At 45.5% G+C, this 13,747-nt stretch overlaps 9 non-coding genes across 9 annotated transcripts; 7 read left to right on the top strand and 2 right to left on the bottom strand.

Moving 5' to 3' along the window:
* Positions 1-118: 118 nt before the first annotated feature.
* LOC135029944 (U1 spliceosomal RNA) lies at positions 119-282 on the bottom strand. Its single transcript, XR_010226016.1, has one exon. It is a non-coding gene; the product is annotated as a U1 spliceosomal RNA (small nuclear RNA).
* A 144-nt stretch (positions 283-426) lies between these two features.
* LOC135029895 (U5 spliceosomal RNA) lies at positions 427-542 on the top strand. The gene has a single exon (XR_010225968.1). It is a non-coding gene; the product is annotated as a U5 spliceosomal RNA (small nuclear RNA).
* A 270-nt stretch (positions 543-812) lies between these two features.
* LOC135029915 (U5 spliceosomal RNA) lies at positions 813-929 on the top strand. The gene has a single exon (XR_010225987.1). It is a non-coding gene; the product is annotated as a U5 spliceosomal RNA (small nuclear RNA).
* Positions 930-1,215: 286 nt separating this feature from the next.
* LOC135029916 (U5 spliceosomal RNA) lies at positions 1,216-1,328 on the top strand. The gene has a single exon (XR_010225988.1). It is a non-coding gene; the product is annotated as a U5 spliceosomal RNA (small nuclear RNA).
* Positions 1,329-6,143: 4,815 nt separating this feature from the next.
* On the bottom strand, positions 6,144-6,306 carry LOC135029826 (U1 spliceosomal RNA). The gene has a single exon (XR_010225915.1). It is a non-coding gene; the product is annotated as a U1 spliceosomal RNA (small nuclear RNA).
* Positions 6,307-6,450: 144 nt separating this feature from the next.
* On the top strand, positions 6,451-6,566 carry LOC135029901 (U5 spliceosomal RNA). Its single transcript, XR_010225974.1, has one exon. It is a non-coding gene; the product is annotated as a U5 spliceosomal RNA (small nuclear RNA).
* A 270-nt stretch (positions 6,567-6,836) lies between these two features.
* Positions 6,837-6,952, top strand: LOC135029907 (U5 spliceosomal RNA). Its single transcript, XR_010225979.1, has one exon. It is a non-coding gene; the product is annotated as a U5 spliceosomal RNA (small nuclear RNA).
* Positions 6,953-7,238: 286 nt separating this feature from the next.
* On the top strand, positions 7,239-7,354 carry LOC135029890 (U5 spliceosomal RNA). The gene has a single exon (XR_010225963.1). It is a non-coding gene; the product is annotated as a U5 spliceosomal RNA (small nuclear RNA).
* A 275-nt stretch (positions 7,355-7,629) lies between these two features.
* LOC135029913 (U5 spliceosomal RNA) lies at positions 7,630-7,745 on the top strand. The gene has a single exon (XR_010225985.1). It is a non-coding gene; the product is annotated as a U5 spliceosomal RNA (small nuclear RNA).
* Positions 7,746-13,747: the final 6,002 nt, after the last annotated feature.

Genomic DNA, 13,747 nt, shown 5'->3' with positions numbered 1-13,747 from the left:
GGCACCCCCCTGTCAAGTGAAAGAGATCCAACTGAGGCAGCACAAGGGAACTCTCGAAAGAAGAACAAGGCTAGAGGAAGATCTGAGACAAATAAATCTGACTTTTACCAGAGCTGACCAGAGGAAAGCACAAACACAGTCCCCCACTACCACAAATAATGCAGTCGAGTTTCCCACATTTGGGGAAATCACAGGGGTCAGCATACCCAGAATGCAATGAATGAACCGCACCCTGGGAGAACAATCTTCATGACCATGGTATCGCCTATGCAAAATAAGTATGATTTGGGATAGGGCTGGGGAGGGCCGCTGCTCAGGCACATCTCTGTCAAGTAAAGGAGATTCAGCTGAGGCAGCACAAGGGAACTCTCATCTGGGGACAACAACTGCAGGGAGAACACATATTTTCAGATAAAAATCTTGGTCATGCTCTGGTTTCTCTTCAGAACGAACAAATCTTTCGCCTCTTACTAAAGATTTCCGTGGAGAGGAGCAAAACCGAGTTTTATCTCAATTTTTGCATGCCCCATCTTTTTGGGGTTTCTTTTACCGGTTTAAAGATAGAATGAGTGTGCTTTAATGTAAGCTCATTTGCATAGAAATGACAGTAAATGTTTATTTATGTTCAAACAGAACTTTCTTGACCATGCTACTTGCTTTAAAGATCTGGGAGCACATGGAATACAGTACAAACCATGCTTATAGCAAGGAGAAGCCAGGTGAGAAATCTGCTTTCTTTCAAATTGGGCGCTCACTTTGATCTGAATGAGGACTGCTGGCACAGCACTCAGGCGACAGGTGGAATCTTGGTCATGCTCTGGTTTCTCTTCAGAACGAACAAATCTTTCGCCTTTTATTAAAGATTATCCGTGGAGAGGAGCAAAACTGAGTTTTATCTCAATTTTTGCATGCCCCATATTATTGGGGTTTCTTTTATCAGTTTAAAGACAGAACGAGTGTGCTTTCTTGTTAGCTTTAATGTAAGTTTATTTGCATAACAATGACAATAAATGTCTGTTTCTTTTCAAGCAGAACTTTCTTGACCATACTAATTGCTTGAAAGATCTGGGAGCACATGGAAAAGAGTACAAACCATGTTTATAGCAAGGGGAAGCCTGGTGAGAAATCTGCTTTCTTTCTTTCAAATTGGGTGCTCACTTTGAGCTGAATGAGGACTGCTGGCATGGCACTCAGGCGACAGGTGGAATCTTGGTCATGCTCTGGTTTCTCTTCAGAACGAACAAATCTTTCGCCTTTTACTAAAGATTTCCGTGGAGAGGAGCAAAACTGAGTTTTATCTCAATTTTTGCATGCCCCATATCATACCTCCCAACTGTCCCGATTTTCGCGGGACAGTCCCGTTTTTTGGGGACTGTCCCGCTGTCCCACCTGCGGGCCGCAGTGTCCCGCGGTGGGGAGGACAGTTGGGAGGCTCTGTCTGTCGCTGCCCTGCTTAGCAGAGCAGCGGTGAATAGTCGCTGTGCGCACAGCGTCTATTCACTGAAGTCAGAGGGAGAGGTGGCATGCCAGCGGCTCACAGAGCGCTGGGCATGCCCCCTCAGTGCCGAAAACGGGGGCGTGACTCGCGATCGCGGGTCCTCCCGCGAAGCCATGCCCCTTTTTACTTAGGCCACGCCCTTTTTGGGAGCGCGTGCGACTTCGCCGCGCGTGTGTCCCTCTTTGCGAGCCGACAAAGTTGGGAGGTATGCCCATATTATTGGGGTTTCTTTTATCAGTTTAAAGACAGAACGAGTGTGCTTTCTGGTTAGCTTTAATGTAAGTTTATTTGCATAACAATGACAGTAAATGTTTGTTTCTTTTCAAACAGAACTTTCTTGACCATGCTACTTGCTTGAAAGATCTGGGAGCACATGGAAAACAGTACAAACCATGCAGTATCACAAGAGCCTTTATTTGATCTTTCATGAAGATAGAGCAGAATTGAGGACACGTCAACAATTTCTGCCGAAGGTGGTTCATCTTTCCACATGGTACCTTTGGCCACTGACACCTTCGTTGAGTCAAAGTCTCTGGCTGTGGTCAGAACTTTGAAAATTTATGTCACCAGAACGGTTCAGATTAGGAAAACAGAGGCTCTGTTTGTCCTGTATGCTCCCAACAGGATTGGGTGTCCTGCTTCCATGTAGACCATTATGCGCTGGATCTGTGGTAAGATTCAGCATGCTCATTCCATGGCAGGATTGCCGTTACTGAATTAGGTGAAGACCCATTCTACTAGAAAGGTGGGTTCATCCTGGGCAGCTGGTCGGGGAGTCTCGGCATTGCAACTTTGCCGAGCAGCTATTTAGTAAACGCTTTTGCTAAGTTTTACAAGTTTGATACCTTGGCCGATGATAACTTCAAGTTGGGTCATTCGGTGCTGCAGAGTCGTACGCACTCTTCCACCCGTTCAAGAGCTTTGGTATAACCCCATGGTTCTTAATGTGACCCCAGCATCCTCTAGGTCGTATGAGAAAATAGGATTTTAATACCTACCGGTAAATCCTTTTCTCTTAGTCTGTAGAGGATGCTGGGCACCCGTCCCAGTCCATACTGTGTCTGCAGTTATTACTTGTGGTTATACACATGTTGTGTTATGGTTCTGGTCAGCTTTTTGCTGCAATTATTCATGCCGTTGGCTTGTGTTCTGTTGAATGCCACGTTCTGCGGCATGCTTAAGGTGTGAGCTGGTAAGATGCTCACCTTAGTTTAACAATAAATCCTTTCCTCGAAATGTCCGTCTCCATGGGCACAGTTCCTATAACTGGAGTCTGGAGGAGGGGCATAGAGGGAGGAGCCAGTTCACACCCTTTGATAGTCTTAAAGTGCCCATGTCTCTTGCGGATCCCGTCTATACCCCATGGTTCCTAATGTGACCCCAGCATCCTCTACGGACTAAGAGAAAAGGATGCCCTTGCGCACTATCCTGACTTCTCCTCCCGTCTGCTTACTTTGTGCCTTCCAACGCACAATGCAAACTACAGGTGGTGCTGCAGGGCCCACACCCTTTTACTTGCCTTACAGAACAGCTCTGGAGCTGTTACAGTGCCCAGCTGCTGCAAGAAATCAGCTTGAATGCTTCAGGGGATGGGGCATGGCCAACATGAGCCCACACCAAAGGAGGGTGGGGGTGTTTAATGAGAACTAGGGGTCATCCAAGCACTGCAAAAGGCCGCCATGCCCTGCACGCCCCTTTTCTCTTTTCATATGCAGATGAGGGTTCCAGCCAACTTTGGCCCACTGCTTGAATAACATCACTGTATGCAAATCCGTCTGCTGCAGACCTTCCCCCAGGAAGGCTTGTACTAGATGTTGCATATGGTTTGATATTTGATGGTGCTTCAGTATTAGGCAGCCTTCCGCCCTCCCATGTTCATCTGAAAAGATGTGGTCTCCCTGCAGTTGTTGTCCCCAGACGAGAGTTCCCTTGTGCTTCCTCAGTTGAATCTCCTTAACTTGACGGGGGAGGGGCTGCCCGAGCAGCCACCCTCCCCAGCCCTATCCCAACTCATACTTATTTTGCATATGAGATCTCTTGATCATGAAGATTGTTCTCACAGGGTGAGGTTCATCCATTATATTTTAAAATAGGAAGGTACAAATTACATATTTGAATTGCATTTATGTGCTGGATTCAAATGTCCCCCCCCCCCCCCCTTCCTTTCTCAATTGTGCCCGTCAGCAGCTATTCTAAGGTTGCTGCCAATGGGTGTGACACATTAATTTCTTCTGTGGGGTACACTGGACTCCACAAGGATTCACATTGGGGTGTAGAGTAGGATCTTGATCTGAGGCACCAACCGGCTCAAAGCTTTTGACTGTTCCCAAGATGCTCAGTGCATTCTCCTCTATAACCCCGCTTCCATGAACAGGGAGCTCAGTTTGTAGTTGGTGCCTTCAGTAGCAGGCCACTTAACAGGGGCCTGCCTCAGGCAGCCTATTCTTAGCTATAAATTTTGACAAGAAAAGAAGAACTTGTTTTATGAGAATCTACAAGGGCTGCAGCAGGCTAGGTCTAATAGACATCTTTACTGCAGCTTCATCACTCCCAGCGGCGCTGTATACTCCCGTGCCCTGGTTGCTGGGTCACTGCAGCGGAGGGTCCGGTTTCATCCTAAGGTCAGTCACACACACACCACCCTTCCGGATCACGAGGCCGCTGATGAAGGGGAGCGTGGCCGTAGGGGGTGGACCGTGTGCGCACTGGCGTGGACACTGATTACTGGGCAGCCGCTCCACTAGCCACCAGGTACAGTTAAGGAGCACAGGTCTGGGGGTTTTTCTCCTATATTAACCCAATTTTGTACTGCCCGCAGCGCATTGTGATAGGTAATAGGGCCTGATTCAGGTTGGATTGCAATCACAATAAGCGATCCAACTGCAAAAATTGCTAAGAGCATACGCATGTGCCTGCATTTTCTGCGGCACCCCGCAGAGAATGCGATCGCCTCTGCCTGTCAATCGGGGCGGGGGGGGATAGGTGGGTCAGCAACACTCCATTTCCAAGTCAGGGATGGAGCGGTGCGGGGGCAAGGCTTCAAAATGGGGTCTGCAACGGAGTAGACACAGGGGGCGTGGTCACAGCGGCTGTATGACATCACATTCAGCCGCTGTGATCACAAAAATGGTGGCGGCTTCCTGCGCGCACATACAGTCTGCACCAGCAGGAGGCTACACCATTTTTTATGATCACGCTGAACTGCAGTGCGACTGCAATTACAGCATGGTCAAGAAGGGAGGCGTCATGCTGGGTGGCCATGCCCTTTCACTGTGCAGGAGCCAGCACCGCTCACACACTAGTCCCCGGGTGCAGCCCCCAACCCCCGGGACACCCGGAGCAACAAAATGTAGATTCAGGCCACCAGGCCATGCCCCTACCTATGAAACCATGCCTCCTTTTTACCATTGCGCTGCTTATCTGCGCGCACTGCATTACAATCTCCCTCGCCACCTCTCTGGGTGTCACCAGTGATAGTGACACCTCTGCCATGCTTGTAGCAGCTGGTCCTAAGATCTACGCCTCAAGCCCTGAGTGTTTGCCCTTGTGACTTGTTGATCATCATAGCGAAGCAGATGCTTACAGAAAACTGCAGGGGCTTAGATTGAAAATAAAAAAATTGATTGGTATAACGTAGAGAGGAGCGGGTTCGGTTCTCCGAGAACCGAATTCCCCACGAACTCCACGTTGTTTACACTGGTCCGAGGCAGGCTCGGTTGTTCCCGCCTGACTCGCAAAACCTGAACAAGGGAAAATGTCATCATCCCGCTGTCGGATTCTCGCGAGATTCGGATTCCATATAAAGAGCTGCGCGTTGCCGCCATTTTTACTCGTGCATTGAAGAGAGAGCGGAATGGACGTGGCTATGTTCTCTCAGTGGAAATCTCAATATCAGTGCTCAGTATCAGTGGTTACTTATTGCTGCTCAGTAATACTAGTAGTGTGTCTCTCCTGCTCAGTGTCAGTTCTCAGTAGTATCCTCATCAGTGCTCAGTATCACTGCTCATTGTCTTGTGCTGCATTGTGGTGCTCAGCATACTACAGTACATTACTAATAGTCCAGTGCTGCATCTTGCTGCTCAGTGTCAGTTCTAGTATCCTCATCAGTGCTCACTATCACTGTTCATTGCATTTTGGTTTTCTGTATACTACAGTAACATAGTAATATAGTAACATATAGTAACATAGTTTTTGAGGTTGAATAGAGGCAAATTGCCCATCGTGTTCAACCTGTTTTAAGTTGTGATGATTCTACATACTTGCTGAATAATGTTTTATGACTAGTTAGCTACTATAACTCATGTTACCCCCGGATTAACCATGTTGATATTTTAAGTATTATAACCTTAGATAGCTTTTTCATTCAGAAATGTATCCATTCCTTTTTTAAATCCAATTACAGAGTCCGCCATTACCACCTTCCCTGGCAGGGAATTCCACATCCTGATTGCCCTAACAGTGAAGATCATAGTATCTCACCTGGCAGGTAAGTAGGAGTTGGGCTAGAGCTGTGGAGGATTGCTGCTCGGGCACCCCCTGTCAAGTGAAGGAGATCCAACTGAGGCAGCACAAGGGAACTCTCGAAAGAAGAACAAGGCTAGAGGAAGATCTGAGACAAAGAAATCTGACTTTTACCAGAGCTGACCAGAGGAAAGCACAAACACAGTCCCCCACTACCACAAATAATGCAGTCGAGTTTCCCACATTGGGGAAATCACAGGGGTCAGCATACCCAGAATGCAATGAATGAACCTCACCCTGGGAGAACAATCTTCATGACCATGGTATCTCCTATGCAAAATAAGTATGATTTGGGATAGGGCTGGGGAGGGCCGCTGCTCAGGCACATCTCTGTCAAGTAAAGGAGATTCAACTGAGGCAGCACAAGGGAACTCTCATCTGGGGACAACAACTGCAGGGAGAACACATATTTTCAGATGAAAATCTTGGTCATGCTCTGGTTTCTCTTCAGAACGAACAAATCTTTCGCCTTTTACTAAAGATTTCCGTGGAGAGGAGCAAAACTGAGTTTTACCTCAATTTTTGCATGCCCCATCTTTTTGGATTTTCTTTTATCGGTTTAAAGATAGAATGAGTGTGCTTTAATGAAAGCTCATTTGCATAGAAATTACAGTAAATGTTTGTTTCTTTTCAAACAGAACTTTCTTGACCATGCTACTTGCTTGAAAGATCTGGGAGCACATGGAATACAGTACAAACCATGCTTATAGCAAGGAGAAGCCAGGTGAGAAATCTGCTTTCTTTCAAATTGGGCGCTCACTTTGATCTGAATGAGGACTGCTGGCATGGCACTCAGGCGACAGGTGGAATCTTGGTCATGCTCTGGTTTCTCTTCAGAATGAACAAATCTTTCGCCATTTATTAAAGATTTCCGTGGAGAGGAGCAAAACTGAGTTTTATCTCAATTTTTGCATGCCCCATATTATTGGGGTTTCTTTTATCAGTTTAAGGACAGAATGAGTGTGCTTTCTTGTTGGCTTTAATGTAAGTTTATTTGTATAACAATGACAGTAAATGTCTGTTTCTTTTCAAACAGAACTTTCTTGACCATGCTACTTGCTTGAAAGATCTGGGAGCACATGGAAAAGAGTACAAACCATGCTTATAGCAAGGGGAAGCCTGGTGAGAAATCTGCTTTCTTTCTTTCAAATTGGGTGCTCACTTTGAGCTGAATGAGGACTGCTGGCATGGCACTCAGGCGACAGGTGGAATCTTGGTCATGCTCTGGTTTCTCTTCAGAACGAACAAATCTTTCGCCTTTTACTAAAGATTTCCGTGGAGAGGAGCAAAACTGAGTTTTATCTCAAATTTTGCATTCCCCATCTTATTGGGGTTTAATTTTATCTGTTTAAAGATAGAACGAGTGTGCTTTAATGTAAGCTCATTTGCATAGAAATGACAGTAAATGTTTGTTTCTTTTCAAACAGAACTTTCTTGACTATACTAATTGCTTGAAAGATCTGGGAACACATGGAAAAGAGTACAAACCATGTTTATAGCTAGGGGAAGCCTGGTGAGAAATCTGCTATCTTTCTTTCAAATTGGGTGCTCACTTTGAGCTCAATGAGAACTGCTGGCATGGCACTCAGGCGACAGGTGGAATCTTGGTCATGCTCTGGTTTCTCTTCAGAACTAACAAATATTTCGCCTTTTATTAAAGATTTCCGTGGAGAGGAGCAAAACTGAGTTTTATCTCAATTTTTGCATGCCCCATATTATTGGGGTTTCTTTTATCAGTTTAAAGACAGAACGAGTGTGCTTTCTTGTTAGCTTTAATGTAAGTTGCCATAGATGCAGTGAAACACACGTGTAGGGCACGGCGTGTCCGCGTGTATTTGACTCATGTGAAATGTTATAAAACAAAAATATATGATTATGATGTTAGCTGTTAGTCTCCACTAATAGGGAATAGAAGCTGAGCTATAAGAAAGGAATACACTAGATATGATGTCACTTAGCAGATACAATGTCTAAAGTGCATACAGATAGCTACTAATAACTCTTGATAAGAAAGTATATCAGTGTGGGTATATTTATATGATGGGATATTGGGACTAGTGAATATATATCACTCCTGCTGTCCAGATTGGCAATAACCAGACAATTATGATAAGAGTAGAGATGTCACATGGGCTGCTATAGATATTAATTTAATGCTGTATGTGTCATTTGTTACAAATGGATACATTTTCTATGAGTCAGCCTAGCAGCTGCATGTTCTAACACAACACTATCCTCACACAGAATCTGCTAACCTTGAGATAACTAAATGACAGTGTGTAACAGTCTCTTTACTATAAGACTGTTACAAAGTAATATATATATTTGAAGTCAGTCTAGCAGCTGTGTGTTCCAGCAGTTTATAAGACAAAGAAAATCTCCTATTGTGGAATCTAGACACATGGGACTGCTGGCCTGTGTCATACTATTTCTATGTAATACCAGTAACATGTATATAACTGTTACATAATTGTTACAAATGGATAAATCTTTGAGTCAGCCTAGCAGCTGCATGTCCTAACAGGACACCATAAATCCTTTACAGTGTAACAAATTGATTGGTAACACTTAAAGGCTGGAGAGCAGTTATATGCCTTACTAGCATACTCAATATACCACATTATTACACCAGTTACCACGATTATTGACAGCGCATTTGATATATTATATTACCCTCACACTGAGTCTGTTTACCTTTAGATAACTAAGTGACCGAATATGTAACAGTTTCTCTATCATAAGACTGTTACAAAGTGAGATAGATATATTTGGAAGTCAGTCAAACAGCTGTGTGTTTCAGCGGTTTATAAGAAAATTCCTCATTGTGGAATCTGGACCACTAAGGGTTATTATATATATAGCACATGGAATTGCCACATCTCCCTATATGATAATTTCTTTACACTGTAACATAATAAGAATTAACTCTTTAACAGTGTAAATAGAGAGTAATGAATCTCTGACACATGGAATATATTATTTCTTAGATGAATTGGATAAACCATTATGACAGACACTTTGCTTCCTAATAAGAATTGAGGTGGCTATACCTCTAAGGAAAGCATTATTGCCTACGCCTAGATCAGATTAAATAAGATCTGGCTGAATATATGAAGGAAGGTTGCTATTTATATGAGAATTGGAATTGCTATATTCCTTAAGGCAACCCCACCGATTGATATATGTTGTCAATTAAGTATATCTGAACGGCTATATCTGGACCAGATTTAATAAGATCTGGCTGATTATATGAAGGAGGGCTGCTATTTATATTGGAATTGCCATATTCCTTAAGGCAACCGCACCTGTTGGTATATCTCGCCAATTAACTATATCTAAACAGCTAAATTAAAGCTATTCATCATTTTTTTAGTTTGGATATTAATAAATATGATCTTTCCATGATGCATAGAGATTTCCCTATCAAGTGATTCCTTATCCGATATAGAAAGCTATCCCCCTGTGGTATTGAATTTAGGAATATAGTCTTAGGGGACACAGAGAAATAAGTGATCCCCATCTACCTAAGCACCCCACAAATTGGAGGTTAGCTTACCGGTTATACTCAATCACCCCCACAAATTCGCCAATGGGGATGGCTTCCCGGGAGGTAACCCCTATTGAGTGAAGGGAGTATATAGGATACGACCCAGTGGTACCTGACGACATAGATACTAACAGCTATTTAATAACATTACGCTAGAAAGTGATTATTAGCAACATATATATCTATATAAACAACCCCGCCAGGGTTGTGCCTTCAAAAATAATCACACACGGACACGCTTTTTAAACCTTTTTTTCACATCTCTTTATTCTTCTTATGCACATGTATGTTAGTTCTGTGATTTTAACCTTTATGTTTCACTGCAGTTTGGGATAATAATATTAATATTTATCCAATTTTAATACATACTTAATAAAGGTTATATTTTATGATTCATTCATTCTGTCCAGTGCGTCAACAGTGCAGATTTCTTCTTGTTTTTTCTCCCAAATTCTATAACAATGACAGTAAATGTTGTTTCTTTTCAAACAGAACTTTCTTGACCATGCTACTTGCTTGAAAGATCTGGGAGCACATGGAAAACAGTACAAACCATGCAGTATCACAAGAGCCTTTATTTGATCTTTCATGAAGATAGAGCAGAATTGAGGACACGTCAACAATTTCTGCCGAAGGTGGTTCATCTTTCCACATGGTGCCTTTGGCCACTGACACCTTCGTTGAGTCAAAGTCTCTGGCTGTGGTCAGAACTTTGAAAATTTATGTCACCAGAACGGTTCAGATTAGGAAAACAGAGGCTCTGTTTGTCCTGTATGCTCCCAACAGGATTGGGTGTCCTGCTTCCATGTAGACCATTATGCGCTGGATCTGTGGTAAGATTCAGCATGCTCATTCCATGGCAGGATTGCCGTTACTGAATTAGGTGAAGACCCATTCTACTAGAAAGGTGGGTTCATCCTGGGCAGCTGGTCGGGGAGTCTCGGCATTGCAACTTTGCCGAGCAGCTATTTAGTAAACACTTTTGCTAAGTTTTACAAGTTTGATACCTTGGCTGATGATAACCTCAAGTTGGGTCATTCGGTGCTGCAGAGTCGTACGCACTCTCCCACCCGTTCAAGAGCTTTGGTATAACCCCATGGTTCTTAATGTGACCCCAGCATCCTCTAGGTCGTATGAGAAAATAGGATTTTAATACCTACCGGTAAATCCTTTTCTCTTAGTCCGTAGAGGATGCTGGGCACCCGTCCCAGTCCATACTGTGTCTGCAGTTATTACTTGTGGTTATACACATGTTATGTTATGGTTCTGGTCAGCTTTTTGCTGCAATTGTTCATGCCGTTGGCTTGTGTTCTGTTGAATGCCACGTTCTGCGGCATGCTTAAGGTGTGAGCTGGTAAGATGCTCACCTTAGTTTAACAATAAATCCTTTCCTCGAAATGTCCGTCTCCCTGGGCACAGTTCCTATAACTGGAGTCTGGAGGAGGGGCATAGAGGGAGGAGCCAGTTCACACCCTTTGAAAGTCTTAAAGTGCCCATGTCTCTTGCGGATCCCGTCTATACCCCATGGTTCTTAATGTGACCCCAGCATCCTCTACGGACTAAGAGAAAAGGATGCCCTTGCGCACTATCCTGACTTCTCCTCCCGTCTGCTTACTTTGTGCCTTCCAATGCACAATGCGAACTACAGGTGGTGCTGCAGGGCCCACACCCTTTTACTTGCCTTACAGAACAGCTCTGGAGCTGTTACAGTGCCCAGCTGCTGCAAGAAATCAGCTTGAATGCTTCAGGGGATGGGGCATGGCCAACATGAGCCCCACACCAAAGGAGGGTGGGGGTGTTTAATGCGAACTAGGGGTCATCCAAGCACCGCAAAAGGCCGCCATGCCCTGCATGCCCCTTTTCTCTTTTCATATGCAGATGAGGGTTCCAGCCAACTTTGGCCCACATCTTGGATGACATCACCGTATGCAAATCCGTCTTCTGCAGACCTTCCCCCAGGAATGCTTGTACTAGTTGTTGCATATGGTTTGATATTTGATGGTGCTTCAATATTAGGCAGCCTTCCACCCTCCCATGTTCATCTGAACAGATGTGGTCTCCCTGCAGTTGTTGTCCCCAGACGAGAGTTCCCTTGTGCGTCCTCAGTTGAATCTCCTTAACTTGACGGGGGAGGGGCTGCCCGAGCAGCCACCCTCCCCAGCCCTATCCCAACTCATACTTATTTTGCATATGAGATCTCTTGATCATGAAGATTGTTCTCACAGGGTGAGGTTCATCCATTATATTTTAAAATAGGAAGGTACAAATTACATATTTGAATTGCATCTATGTGCTGGATTCAAATGTCCCCCCCCCCCCTTCCTTTCTCAATTGTGCCCGTCAGCAGCTATTCTAAGGTTGCTGCCAATGGGTGTGACACATTAATTTCTTCTGTGGGGTACACTGGACTCCACAAGGATTCACATTGGGGTGTAGAGTAGGATCTTGATCTGAGGCACCAACCGGCTCAAAGCTTTTGACTGTTCCCAAGATGCTCAGCGCATCCTCCTCTATAACCCCGCTTCCATGAACAGGGAGCTCAGTTTGTAGTTGGTGCCTTCAGTAGCAGGCCACTTAACAGGGGCCTGCCTCAGGCAGCCTATTCTTAGCTATTAATTTTGACAAGAAAAGAAGAACTTGTTTTATGAGAATCTACAAGGGCTGCAGCAGGCTAGGTCTAATAGACATCTTTACTGCAGCTTCATCACTCCCAGCGGCGCTGTATACTCCCGTGCCCTGGTTGCTGGGTCACTGCAGCGGAGGCTCCAGTTTCTTCCTAAGGTCAGTCACACACACACCGCCCTTCCGGATCACGAGGCCGCTGATGAAGGGGAGCGTGGCCGTAGGGGGTGGACCGTGTGCGCACTGGCGTGGACACTGATTACTGGGCAGCCGCTCCACTAGCCACCAGGTACAGTTAAGGAGCACAGGTCTGGGAGTTTTACTCCTATATTAACCCAATTTTGTACTGCCCGCAGCGCATTGTGATAGGTAATAGGGCCTGATTCAGGTTGGAATGCAATCACAATAAGCGATCCAACTGCAAAAATTGCTATCAGCATACGCATGTGCCTGCATTTTCTGCGGCACCCCGCAGAGAATGCGATCGCCTCTGCCTGTCAATCGGGGCGGGGGGGGAGAGGGGGGTCAGCAACACTCCATTTCCAAGTCAGGGATGGAGCGGTGCGGGGGCAAGGCTTCAAAATGGGGTCTGCAACGGAGGAGACACAGGGGGCGTGGTCACAGCGGCTGTATGACATCACATTCAGCCGCTGTGATCACAAAAATGGTGGCGGCTTCCTGCGCGCACATACAGTCTGCACCAGCAGGAGGCTACACCATTTTTTATGATCACGCTGAACTGCAGTGCGACTGCAATTACAGCATGGTCAAGAATGGAGGCGTCATGCTGGGTGGCCATGCCCTGTCACTGTGCAGGAGCCAGCACCGCACACACACTAGTCCCCGGGTGCAGCCCCCAACCCCCGGGACACCCGGAGCAACAAAATGTAGATTCAGGCCACCAGGCCATGCCCCTACCTATGAAACCATGCCTCCTTTTTACCATTGCGCTGCTTATCTGCGCGCACTGCATTACAATCTCCTTCGCCACCTCTCTGGGTGTCACCAGTGATAGTGACACCTCTGCCATGCTTGTAGCAGCTGGTCCTAAGATCTACGCCTCAAGCCCTGAGTGTTTGCCCTTGTGACTTGTTGATCATCATAGCGAAGCAGATGCTTACAGAAAACTGCAGGGGCTTAGATTGAAAATAAAAAAATTGATGGGTATAAGGTAGAGAGGAGCGGGTTCGGTTCTCCGAGAACCGAATTCCCGACGAACTCCACGTGGTTTACACTGGTCCGAGGCAGGCTCGGTTGTTCCCGCCTGACTCGGAAAACCTGAACAAGGGAAAATGTCATCATCCCGCTGTCGGATTCTCTCGAGATTCGGATTCCATAAAAAGAGCTGCGCGTTGCCGCCATTTTTACTCGTGCATTGAAGAGAGAGCGGAGAGGACGTGGCTATGTTCTCTCAGTGGAAATCTCAATATCAGTGCTCAGTATCAGTGGTTACTTATTGCTGCTCAGTAATACTAGTAGTGTGTCTCTCCTGCTCAGTGTCAGTTCTCAGTAGTATCCTCATCAGTGCTCAGTATCACTGCTCATTGTCTTGTGCTGCA

Source organism: Pseudophryne corroboree, unplaced genomic scaffold (assembly GCF_028390025.1).
Source record: "Pseudophryne corroboree isolate aPseCor3 unplaced genomic scaffold, aPseCor3.hap2 scaffold_493, whole genome shotgun sequence".
Classification (NCBI taxonomy): Eukaryota; Metazoa; Chordata; class Amphibia; order Anura; family Myobatrachidae; genus Pseudophryne; species Pseudophryne corroboree.
Note: the sequence above shows the minus strand (reverse complement) of the source record. Positions and strands in the feature narration are given on the sequence as shown.